The following is a 12,133-nucleotide window of genomic DNA, read 5'->3' on the forward strand; positions in this document are numbered from 1 at the left end:
CCCCAGTTTGAAGCAGGTACAGATATTCCACAAGGTTTGGTTGGGTATACCATCACTCCTAAATGTTTAGTTGATAGTATCGAAACACAATGCCTTTTAGATAGTGGCTCACAAGTAACTCTCATTTGTAAAAGTTTTTTCAATCGTCTTAATCGAGAATTGCATCCCTTAAATGATCTGGTATTATTCCATGGGGGTGACGGACAGATTCCGTATTTGGGGTGGACTTATGTATCAATGGGTTTTAATCATTCTTTTAGTGGAACCAGTGATTGTTTCGATACATTCGCCCTTGTAGTCCCTGATGGACGTAATAGCACGACAGCACCTGTAATTATAGGAACAAACTCAGGACTTTTTCAGAAATTGTTTCGAATCATGCCGGCGACAAGCTGGTAACAGATTTGTTCAATATTTAAAGATTAACGCCACATGCCTTAAAATTTATGACAACATTAAAACAACCAACAAAGTCCCTACTGGCGGGAAATTAGGCTCTGTTAAGACACGCAAGAAATCTTCCATCACGATGATGCCAGGTGAACATCGTTATGTTGGTGGAGTTACACGCAACTCTTTGCGTAGACCTGTCACAGTACTCATCGAAGGTGAAAATCAAAGGCGGTTACCACAAGGATTAGATGTAACACCTCAAATTACTGAACTCTCTGGACATTCCACATGCACCGTCAACGTTGTGCTTGTCAACCGAACTTGTCGACCGATTGTGGTACCTGGAAATTGTACCATAGCTGATGTGTTTATTCCAGAGTGGTGCCATGGTACTTCGTTCAAACCAGAGAGTGCTCGCACAGCGTCATGTTCTACTGTCCTTACTAACGATACTAATAATTTAAACCCTTCGTCCAACGACTTTTATAATCTTCTTTTTAAATGGGGCCCGGTTTCTCCTGACTTCAAGAAGCAGGTCCTCGAAAAGATGAAGCTTCGATCACAGGTTTTCACACATCATGAATGGGATCTAGGGTTAACCCATCAAGCAGAACATCAAATCAATATCTCTAATGACACCTCGTTTAGAGAAAGGTCTAGAAGGGTAGCACCAGCTGATCTGAGAGACTTAAAACTACACCTACAACAGCTAATTGATCACAACATTATTAAAGAGTCACGAAGTCCGTATGCATCTCCTATTGTACTAGTTAGGAAAAAGAATGTGCGTAGATTATCAAACCTTAAACACCCGCACAATTCCAGATCAGTACACTGTTCTTCTTATCCAAGAAGCAATAGATTGCTTGAATGGCAGTAGCTGGTTTTCTGTCATCGACCTTAAATCAGGATTTTATCAGATTCCAATGCGTGATACAGATAAAGATAAAACTGCGTTTGTTTGTCCACTTGGATTTTATCAGTTCGAGCGAATGCCTCAAGGTGTTAAGGGGGCACCTGCCACTTTCCAAAGGTTGATGGAAACTTGTATGTCAGGTATGAACATGGCTGAAGTCCTAGTGTACATGGATGACTTAGTTGTTTTTGGGAAGACTTTAAAAGAAATGGAAGAGAGACTTATGAAGGTTTTAGATCGTCTTGCCGAGTTTGGACTCAAAGTATCGCCGGAGAAATGTGTCAACTTTGCTGTAGATCGGTGAAGTATTTAGGTCATGTCGTATCTGAAAAAGGTGTTCAAACTGATCCAGATAAATTGTCCGCCCTCGAAGCCTGGCCCCGACCAACTAATGTCAAAGAAGTTCGTTCCTTTCTGGGTTTTTCTGGCTATTACCGCCGTTTTATTGAAAATTACTCCAAAATTGCACGTCCACTTAACGATTTAACAATTGGTTGTGTGTATCCCCAAAAACGAGGCCGTCCTAAACGAAGAAATGTACCCGATCCGAATGCCCGTAAAGTTAGCGAACCACTTGGCGATTTATGGACCCAGGAGTGTGACGATGCATTCAAACAGCTAAAGCATTGTCTTATATCCGCTCCTGTGTTGGCGCTTGCTGATCTATCCAAACCATTTGTTTTGCATATTGACGCCAGTAGAGACCCAGTGGGCAAAAATTGGTTGAATTAACGTTAATTCAACGTTATCTGCGAACGTTGAAATAACGTTGAAAAAGTGGTTGAAAATGAAAGTTTGCCTCAACGTAAATGTCAACGTTGAATCAACATAGAAATTATCAACGTTGAAACAACGTTAAAATAAGTAACGTTGAAATAACGTTGAAAAAATGGTTGAAAATGAAAGTTTGCCTCAACGTAAATGTCAACGTTGAATCAACATAGAAATTATCAACGTTGAAACAACGTTAAAATAAGTAACGTTGAATTAACGTTGAAAAAATGGTTGAAAATGAAAGTTTGCCTCAACTTAAATGTCAACGTTGTATCAACATAGAAATTATCAACGTTGAAACAACGTTAAAATAGGTAACGTTGAAATAACGTTGAAAAAATGGTTGAAAATGAAAGTTTGCCTCAACGTAAATGTCAACGTTGAATCAACATAGAAATTATCAACGTTGAAACAACGTTAAAATAGGTAACGTTAAAATAACGTTGAAAAAATGGTTGAAAATGAAATTTTCCCTCAACGTAAATGTCAACGTTGAATCAACATAGAAATTATCAACGTTGAAACAACTTTAAAATAAGTAACGTTGAAATAACGTTGAAAAAATGGTTGAAAATGAAAGTTTGCCTCAACAAAAATGTCAACGTTGATTCAACATAGATTATCAACGTTGATTCAATGTTGAAATTATTAACGTTGAAACAACGTAATAATCAAGTTGAAATGAAAATTTGCATCAACGTAAATTTCAACATAGATTTAACGTTGAAATTATCAACGTTGATTCAATGTTGATATATTAAAGTTAATTCAACATTATCCGCAAACGTTGAAATAACGCTGAAAAACTGTTGAATTAAAGTTTAAATTAAAAAAAATATCAACGTTGATCCATTGTAGAGTAATCAACCAAATTCAAGGTAGAAAAAATAACGTTTAATCAACGTATACAGATCAACGTTGATTCAGTGTAAACACATTTTTACCGTTGATTCAACATAGAAATTATCAACATTAATTTAACACAGCAATGGTTTAGTTATTAGAAGAACAGCTTATAGTAACACAACCAAAATAAATCAAGCTGAAATCTGGCATATTTTCAATGGTAATTGATTTGTTGAATTACTATATCCAATTTGAATCAACGGTTTTAAAGTAGTTGGTAGTAAAGTTACTGTTACGTCGCAGAATCCATCAATAGAGACATTTTATAAATACTGTATATCTCACTAATCTTTAATTTCTATAAAAACATAAAATAACATTTAATCAGGTGTTATCAAATCATCAGGCAAAATCCAAGCAACAATCAAATAATGTACATCCTCACTGACAGTTCTCAGGTACCAATGTTAAGTATAAAAAATATACTAATTAACCAGTTTGTAATATGTTTGCCAACTAACATGATTGAATAACTATAAATATTGGCTGATTACAGTAAAACACAATAAATACAAGACACGTCACAGGTGCCTTGTGCTAATGTTGCAGAAGTCCAAATGATGGCAATAACACATTACTGTAATTGCATTGTTCCGATTAGTCAATAAACAGTTGCCTCGATTCCTGTGTTGACATTGTCCTATGGTTTCCAAAAGTGTGGCAATATTATTCTTCCAAACCTGAAACAAATTCAATCAAGTTACTGTAGTTTTAAACAAAAATAATACAGTAAAAAATTAATTGAAAGATTTATTGTCCCCAAAAAACATGAACAATGAAGATTAATACAATCATACTTTGAATACCTTGCCATTTTGCAATTTTAACAATTTAGATATTCACTTGCCGTAGAAAATAAACAAAAACAATAAAGATTTCACTTAACAAAAATACAAAATAAACAGTATATTTAACCAAAAACCAATTGTTTGTTTAAATTGTCAATTTCAGGTACAAATGCATTTTTTAAAATATAATTTTTTGGTCAAAGTGAACAACTCTACAGTGACGGCATATTCAACAAAACATTAAAAAAAAAATTGTTCAGTTCAATTATATCTTTAACACATTGTTCAAAAATCATACTGTACATAAACAAAAATTCAATTCAGAACATCATTTCACACTTACACGTAAAATATGCAATTTATGTAAATAATATTGCAACACTGTATTAATATTTACGCCGTGGTTATAGGATTCCGGCACCGTAACTCAACTGCCCAGCGTTAGGGAATCCGACACGCTATTGCGCATGCCCAGAGCGAGGTAATCGGCGACTCTATTTTTGTCTACAACAGACTAAAGCGTGGTTCCCACTAGCGACACAACACAAGGACGTAACGCAACGCAAGTGAATTGACCAATCACAAGCGATGGCTTATTCGCTTGTGATTGCTAACTGTCTATAACTTCGCTTGTTATTGGTTAAAACGCTTGCGTTGCGTTTACGTCCTTGCGTTACGTTCTAGTGGGAACCAAGCTTTACAGCGATGGATCATTTTAATAGCTGCGCCACGGCAAACTAGCCGGCCTACATGCCTAATAATACTAGTAGGCCTACCAGCTAGATGTGACCATTGGGCCTATTTATTTCGTAATTAAAAAAGTCGTTGCTTCATTCATATATAAACTTTATGAATTATAATTACATGACTAGTTTTAATTTTTATGATTTTTCAAGTACAAAATAAAAGATTTCATATAACGCATTTATACTGTACATAACATCATGCAGCAATCGTATACAAGTTGATTTGTTGACAGCAAAAAAAAAAAACCAGAACTGTTCGGGAGAAGTCTGTGTCGCAACGCTACGCTATTCATTTTCGTACATTTCTTGAAATACGCAAGCTGATTCTTATCAATATCATAATAATTATTTTAACGCGTGGCGTAATTATTAATTCATGTATGGAATGGCCTAGGCCAAGTTTCATCCATCCATCGACTAACTAGGCCACAGCAAAGATATCTTTGGCTACGCAGTACATCCCTAGTTAACACTCCGACTCTCGGGTAATATGGTGCGTGGTCTGTGGCACTAGTGCAAGCTATAATTATTCCGCACGACGGCTGCTGTCAACAAATTTCGCCGTGGCGCAGCTATTAAAATGATCCATCGCTGTAAAACTTGGTTCCCACTAGAACGTAAAGCTAGGACGTAAACGCAACGCAAGCGGAAAAAAAAACCAGAACTGTTCGGGAGAAGTCCGTGTCGCAACGCTACGCTATTCATTTTCGTACATTTCTTGAAATACGCAAGCTGATTCTTATCAATATCATAATAATTATTTTAACGCGTGGCGTAATTATTAATTCATGTATGGCCGGATTACGGTCGAAGCGGCCGCCAACCAAAGCGGCCGCTAGTTCAATAACGGTAATTTGTATGGAACGCCGTGTGCGCTTTGATTGTCGTTGTTTTGTCATTTTTGATTGTCATTGTTTCGATCGTCAGGTTTTCTTTTCCTCGGACGTAAATAACAACTTACATTATTAATATTATGTAATATATTCTCTTTTTTGACAGATTGAATGTGATACCTTTTTTTAAACGAAATGGCGAATCGATGATTACTTACTTTAACTGTTCTAAATGATATAGGCCTATATGTTTAATAAAGTCAATAAAAAACATTGTGGTGTTTTTATTGTATAATATATAATATGCCAATTATTAAGAATAATATATATATTTTTTCAGTAAAATATATCAAATCAAAATATATATATTTGTTATTGTATATTAATATATTAGTAAAGTAACTACTGTAAGTAGTACGTGTTCGCAAACATAATTTAATTACAATAACATGATGACATCAATCTATTTATTTAATATCCTAAATTGTTTTATACCTTCAGATATATAAATATTGATCAATTTAAAATTAGTTTTAAATACTAAAATAAGACGCAAGTGCCTGTACGGTACGGTAATTAATTACGTGAATTTCTGCTAATAACTCGACTGGCGGCCGGCCAGGAATAGTGCTGTAGAAGGTCGCGTTTTCGTCTTCACGTTGCTTCATTGAAAACACAAACAATGTATTACAATGGAATAACACTTAAATGTATAACACACCCTATTACTAATAATAAAAACCAAGATTCGATAGTACAGTGTAAACGAGATATAAAAATTCGGCAATACCGTACGTAACTTATTATTGCAATACTGTATAAAGATTCGATGTAAATGAGATATAAAGATTCGGCAATACCGTACGTAAATTAATGCAATACTGTAAAGATTCGATGTAAATTAATGAGATATAAATATTCGGCAATACCGTACGTAACTTATTATTGCAATACTGTATAAAGATTCGATGTAAATGAGATATAAAGATTCGGCAATACCGTACGTAAATTATTAATGCAATACTGTAAAGATTCGATGTAAATGAGATATAAATATTCGGCAATACCGTACGTAAATTATTATTGCAATACTGTATAAAGATTCGATGTAAATGAGATATAAAGATTCGGCAATACCGTACATGAATTATTAATGCAATACTGTATAAAGATTTGATGTAAATTAGATATAAATATTCGGCAATACCGTACGTAACTTATTATTGCAATACTGTATAAAGATTCGATGTAAATGAGATATAAAGATTCGGCAATACCGTACGTAAATTAATGCAATACTGTAAAGATTCGATGTAAATTAATGAGATATAAATATTCGGCAATACCGTACGTAAATTATTAATGCAATACTGTATAAAGATTCGATAGTATGTAAATGAGATATAAATATTCGCCAATACCGTACGTAAATTATTATTGCAATACTGTATAAAGATTTGATGTAAATGAGATATAAAGATTCGGCAATACCGTACGTAAATTATTAATGCAGTACTGTATAAAGATTCGATAGTATGTAAATGAGATATAAATATTCGGCAATACCGTACGTAAATTATTAATGCAATACTGTATAAAGACTCGATAGTATGTAAATGAGATATAAAGATTCGGCAATACCTTAATAGTACGTAAATTATTATTGCAATACTGTAAAAAGATTCTATGAGATACAAGGATTCAGCAATACCGTATGTAAATTATTAATGCAATACTGTATAAGGATTCGATAGTAAATGAGATATAAATGTTCGGCAATACCGTACGTAAATTATTATTGCAATACTGTATGAAGATTCGATAGTATGTAAATGAGATATAAATATTCGCCAATACCGTACGTAAATTATTAATGATTCGATAATATATAATGTAAATATATTTAGTTAGTTATTAATATTAAAATACAAATAAAATATACATTAATTTATCCGCAGGCAAACTTAATTATTATAGAAATATAAAGATTCGATAGTACATGATTTGGCTTATATTTATTGGTTTGACCATACACACAGCTGTAACTCAACTCGCCATAGGCCATGGCGTTGACAACGACAATCAAAGATTAAAGCGCACATGGCGTTCCATACAAATGACGATATTAAACTGGCGGCCGCTTTGGTTGGCGGCCGCTTCGACCATACTCCGTATGGCCTAGGCCAAGTTTCATCCATCGCTCTCTCCCCCGCGCGACGACTAACTAGGCCTAGGCCACAATTTATTCAATTCAATATTAAAGTTAAGAACTATAAATACCAACCTTTTGTATATAAAAATATTGATCATCCATTAGATTTTTCTCGTTTGATTCACATAGAAAAGATTATAGGCCTACATGTACTTCATTATTTTGTACTCTAGCTAGGCATAGGCCTAGGCCTAAAAGGGCCTTACCTTAGCTAGGCCTAGGCCTACAATCTGAAATAAAGAAAGCGAGTAAGTTTAACAAATAGCCGTCCTAGGCTAGCATGTGTTTGTATACTATAATACTAATAATAGCATTAGCAGCTACTGTAGAAAGCCTAGCAGAAAGCTAGCTAGGCCTAGGGCCTAGGCCAACTAATTATATATTGTTATAGGCCTATTTATGTATACTTTTGGATAAATAAAGAAAGTATTGAACTAAAGGCCTAATAGTACATACCATTTTATAACCATAATAAGTACAGTACTGTAGTTATCCTTGGCAAGGCAAATGTTTGCCATTGACAGGCATGATACTAAATGCTTCCACTAGGCCTAGTGAGTGAATTCAGTTCATCAGTTTGGCAGCCTGCCTAGCCTATCTATTATAGCCTAGCTAGCTATGCATGTGAGTGTGGCCTACTAGACTAGAGGCTAGCTATTGATAAGGGTAAAATAGTCAAGCTTATAAATTAGTAGATTACAAATAAAAAAGATTGTTTTCCTACCTGAAAACATACTTATTTGACAATTTCAATGATGAGCCTTTTTTTTTCTACACACCACTACTACTGTAGGCCTAGCCTACGTCGAAGTAACTGAAATTACTGACACCAGTTTCAAAATTTTATCAAAACGAAACTAACCAATGACAAGCTCGTATAGTAGAGCAGTTAATGACATGAGCTGTGCATTTTATTACCAAAGCATAAAACTTGGCACAAAGTTTCTTTGATGTATATAGATTCAAAATATCGGGGGGTGCCAAGTGTCCAACGTCCGGTATGGCGGCCATCTTGATTTCAAAATGGCCACCATAAAAACAAAAAATGTTCATATCTTGGCAACTATACACATTAGAGACTTAATTCTGGTCTCAAATTGTTCACAAACTATATATTTCTATTTGCTCTAATGAAAAGTTTCGTCCAAAAATGACCGGAAATGACGTTTCTTACAGTTTGACCTTTGACCTCGTATTTGTATATCTCTGTAACTACTGGTCATTTTCAATCGATTTTGGTGTCATTTTGTTCAGAATAAATACATTTATATTTGTAGTAATGAAACATTTTCACATAAAATGACCGGAAATACAATTTATGACCTTTGACATTAATTTATTGATTTTTAATTATGTGAAGTAAGTAAATAAGTAATATTTATTGCTTTCCAAATACAGTACAAATATATAAAACAGTATAATGTAAATGAAATAAAAAGAGAAACATTAAATATAAAAATACAAGACTAGACAAGAAAATAAGCATGGAAAGCAGGGGATGGCCCTTTAAGCCCAGAGGCTTGTTTCGAAAGGGGTCCCCAACATAATAAAACAATATTACAATAATTATACAAAAATATGGATCTATTATTATTTATTTTATTTTTTTTATTTTATACAGTATTACAAATTAATTTAATTACATGTTAGATTTATGCCGTAGGCTGTAGGTGGTTTTTGTTGGTCTAAAGTGCACCTAATTTTGAACTTTAACCTGATAGGCGTAATTATATTAAATGATTAATGGACTTAAATTGTATATAGTACATAAAATTGGTAAACATTGTGCTTGGTGGTACCATTAGTTCAATGATGTTGGCACCTTCTGATTCGCTAAAAGTTTTAATAGTTTGACAGAGGAAATAACATACATGTTATTGAATACCGTAAAACCTCGAAAAGGTGATAGTATGAGCTTCTTTTCGAGACAGACTGTATTTGATTGTCAAATGAATATAGTATGATGATCGTGTTTATATCAATATATTATTAATGACCTTACAAAGAACCCTTTCTATTTCAACAATTAAGCCATAGTTATTCTACAATTTATTGTTTTCCAAGTGGTAGGCCTATTTTGATTGCATCTTATTTTTGTATGCTTCCTCGGTTAATATGGTCCTAACCCTCCTTCTTTGTCTGTAGATGATCTTATACCCCATTCTTTGTCTGTGGATGGTCTTTACCCGCTTCTGTGTCTGTTGATGGTATTATTACACCCCTTTCTTTATGTGTGGATGGTCTTACACCCATTTCTTTGTCTGTAGATGGTCTTACACCCCTTCTTTGTCTGTGGATGGTCCTACACTCCCTTCTTTGTCTGTGGATGGTCCTACACCCCTTCTTTTTCTGTGGATGGTCCTACACCCCCTTCTTTGTCTGTGGATAGTCTTATGCACCCTTCTTTGTCTGTGGATGGTCTTACACCCCTTTCTTTGTCTGTGGACGGTCTTATATCCCTTTCTTTGTCTGTGGATGGTCTTATACCCCCTTCTGTGTCTGTTGATGGTATTACACCCCTTTCTTTGTCTGTTGATTGTATTAAACACATTTCTTTGTGTGTGGATGGTCTTACACCCCCTTCTTTGTATGTGGATGGTCTTACACCCTTTCTTTGTCTGTGGATGGTCTTCTCCCCTTCTTTGTCTGTGGATGGTCTTACACCCTTTCTTTGTCTGTGGGTGGTCTTACATCCCCTTCTTTGTCTGTGGATGGTCCGATGGTCCTACACCTCCTTTTTTGTCTGTGAATGGTCTTATACCCTTCTTTGTCTGTAAGTGGTCCTATACCCCTTTATTTGTCAGTGGACGGTTCTACACCCCCTTCTTTGTCTGTGGATGGTCTTACACCCCTTTCTTTTTCTGTGGACGGTCTTATACCCCCTTCTGTGCCTGTGGGTGATCTTATACCCCCTTCTTTGTCTGTTGATGGTATTACACCCCTTTCTTTGTCCGTTGATGGTATTACACCCCTTTTTTGTATGTGGATGGTCTTATACACCCCTTTGTGTATGGATGGTCTTGCACTCCTTTAATTTGTCTGTGGATGGTCTTATTTCTTTGTCTGTGGATGGTCTTATATCCCCTTCTTTGTCTGTGGATGGTCTTATATCCCCTTCTTTGTCTGTGGATGGTCTTCTCCCCTTCTTTGTCTGTGGATGGTCCTACACCCCCTTCTTTGTCTGTGGATGGTCCTACACCCCTTATTTGTCTGGGGATGGTCTTATACCCTCTTCTTTGTCTGTAAGTGGTCCTATACCCCTTTCTTTGTCAGTGGATGGTCTTGCACCCCCTTCTTTGTCTGTGGACGGTCCTACGCCCCCTTCTTTGTCTGTGGATGGTCCTATACCCCTTTTTTTGTCAGTGGATGGTCTTATACCCCCTTCTTTGTCTGTGGACGGTCCTACATCCCCTTCTTTGTCTGTAGATGGCCTTACACCCCTTTCTTTGTCTGTGGATGGTCTTATACCTCCTTCTTTGTGTGTGGATGGTCTTACACCCCCTTCTTTGTCTGTGGATGGTCTTACACCCCCTTTTTTGTCTATGGATGGTCTTATACCCTCTTCTTTGTATGTGGATGGTCTTACACCCCCTTTTTTGTCTGTGGATGGTCTTATACCCTCTTCTTTGTCTGTGGATGGTCTTACACCCCCTTCTTTGTCTGGACCCACTACTTTGATTGATTAAATTAGACATTGTTTCTTGTATGATTAGGAAACCAAGACCTTTAAAGTGAAAGTCCACAGGTGGATGCCTAAACAGGTCTTGTACAGAACAGTATATTGTAGGTCCATGTCACTAATTTGAGGATTACTTGAATAATTATATTGAGATGTCTTTTACGAATTGATTTAGTTCGGATTTTGCTAAAAAATCAATGACTAGAGAAAATCGAGGAAAAGGATTCAGATGAAAGGTTTACAGCAAAGGCCCATTACCATAAAAATGGAGTACATTTTTTTAGATGCAACGAAAAAACGATTGACACATCACAGTTTAGCAAACATGTCGGCATAGATGAGCTCAGTGATCTGTCATACTTTATGCCTATCCTATCACATCAAAAGTTAAAAATTCAGAATAATAATTCCGTGTCATTTATTTCGGTAACAAAATTAGGTGCATTTATACCAATTTAACCACATACAGTATGTTCACATAATTATATATGTCAAAGGTTATAAATTGTATTTCCAGTCATTTTATGTGAAAATGTTTCATTACTACAAATATAAATGTCTTTATTCTGAACAAAATGACACCAAAATCGATTGAAAATGATCAGTAGTTACTGAGATATACAGATAAGAGGTCAAAGGTCAAACTGGAAGAAACGTCATTTCCGGTCATTTTTGGACGAAACTTTTCATTAGAGCAAATAGAAATATGTGGTTTGTGAACAATTTAACACCAGAATCAAGTCTCTACTGTTTATAGTTGCCAAGATATGAACACTTTTTGTTTTTATGGTGGCCATTTTGAAATCAAGATGGCCGCCATACCGGACGTTGGACACTTGGCACCCCCCGATATTTTGAATCTATATACATCAAAGAAACTTTGTGG

General features: G+C 35.3%; 1 long non-coding RNA gene across 1 annotated transcript; it reads right to left on the reverse strand.

The window, feature by feature from the left end:
• Positions 1–2,928: 2,928 nt before the first annotated feature.
• Positions 2,929–8,386, reverse strand: LOC140039778 (uncharacterized). The gene is made up of 3 exons (XR_011842588.1): positions 8,293–8,386; positions 7,641–7,798; positions 2,929–3,669 (listed from the first exon to the last, which is right to left on the reverse strand). It is a non-coding gene; the product is annotated as an uncharacterized lncRNA (long non-coding RNA).
• Between the last annotated feature and the right edge of the window lie 3,747 nt (positions 8,387–12,133).

Source organism: Antedon mediterranea, chromosome 2 (genome assembly GCF_964355755.1).
Source record: "Antedon mediterranea chromosome 2, ecAntMedi1.1, whole genome shotgun sequence".
Taxonomy (NCBI): Eukaryota; Metazoa; Echinodermata; class Crinoidea; order Comatulida; family Antedonidae; genus Antedon; species Antedon mediterranea.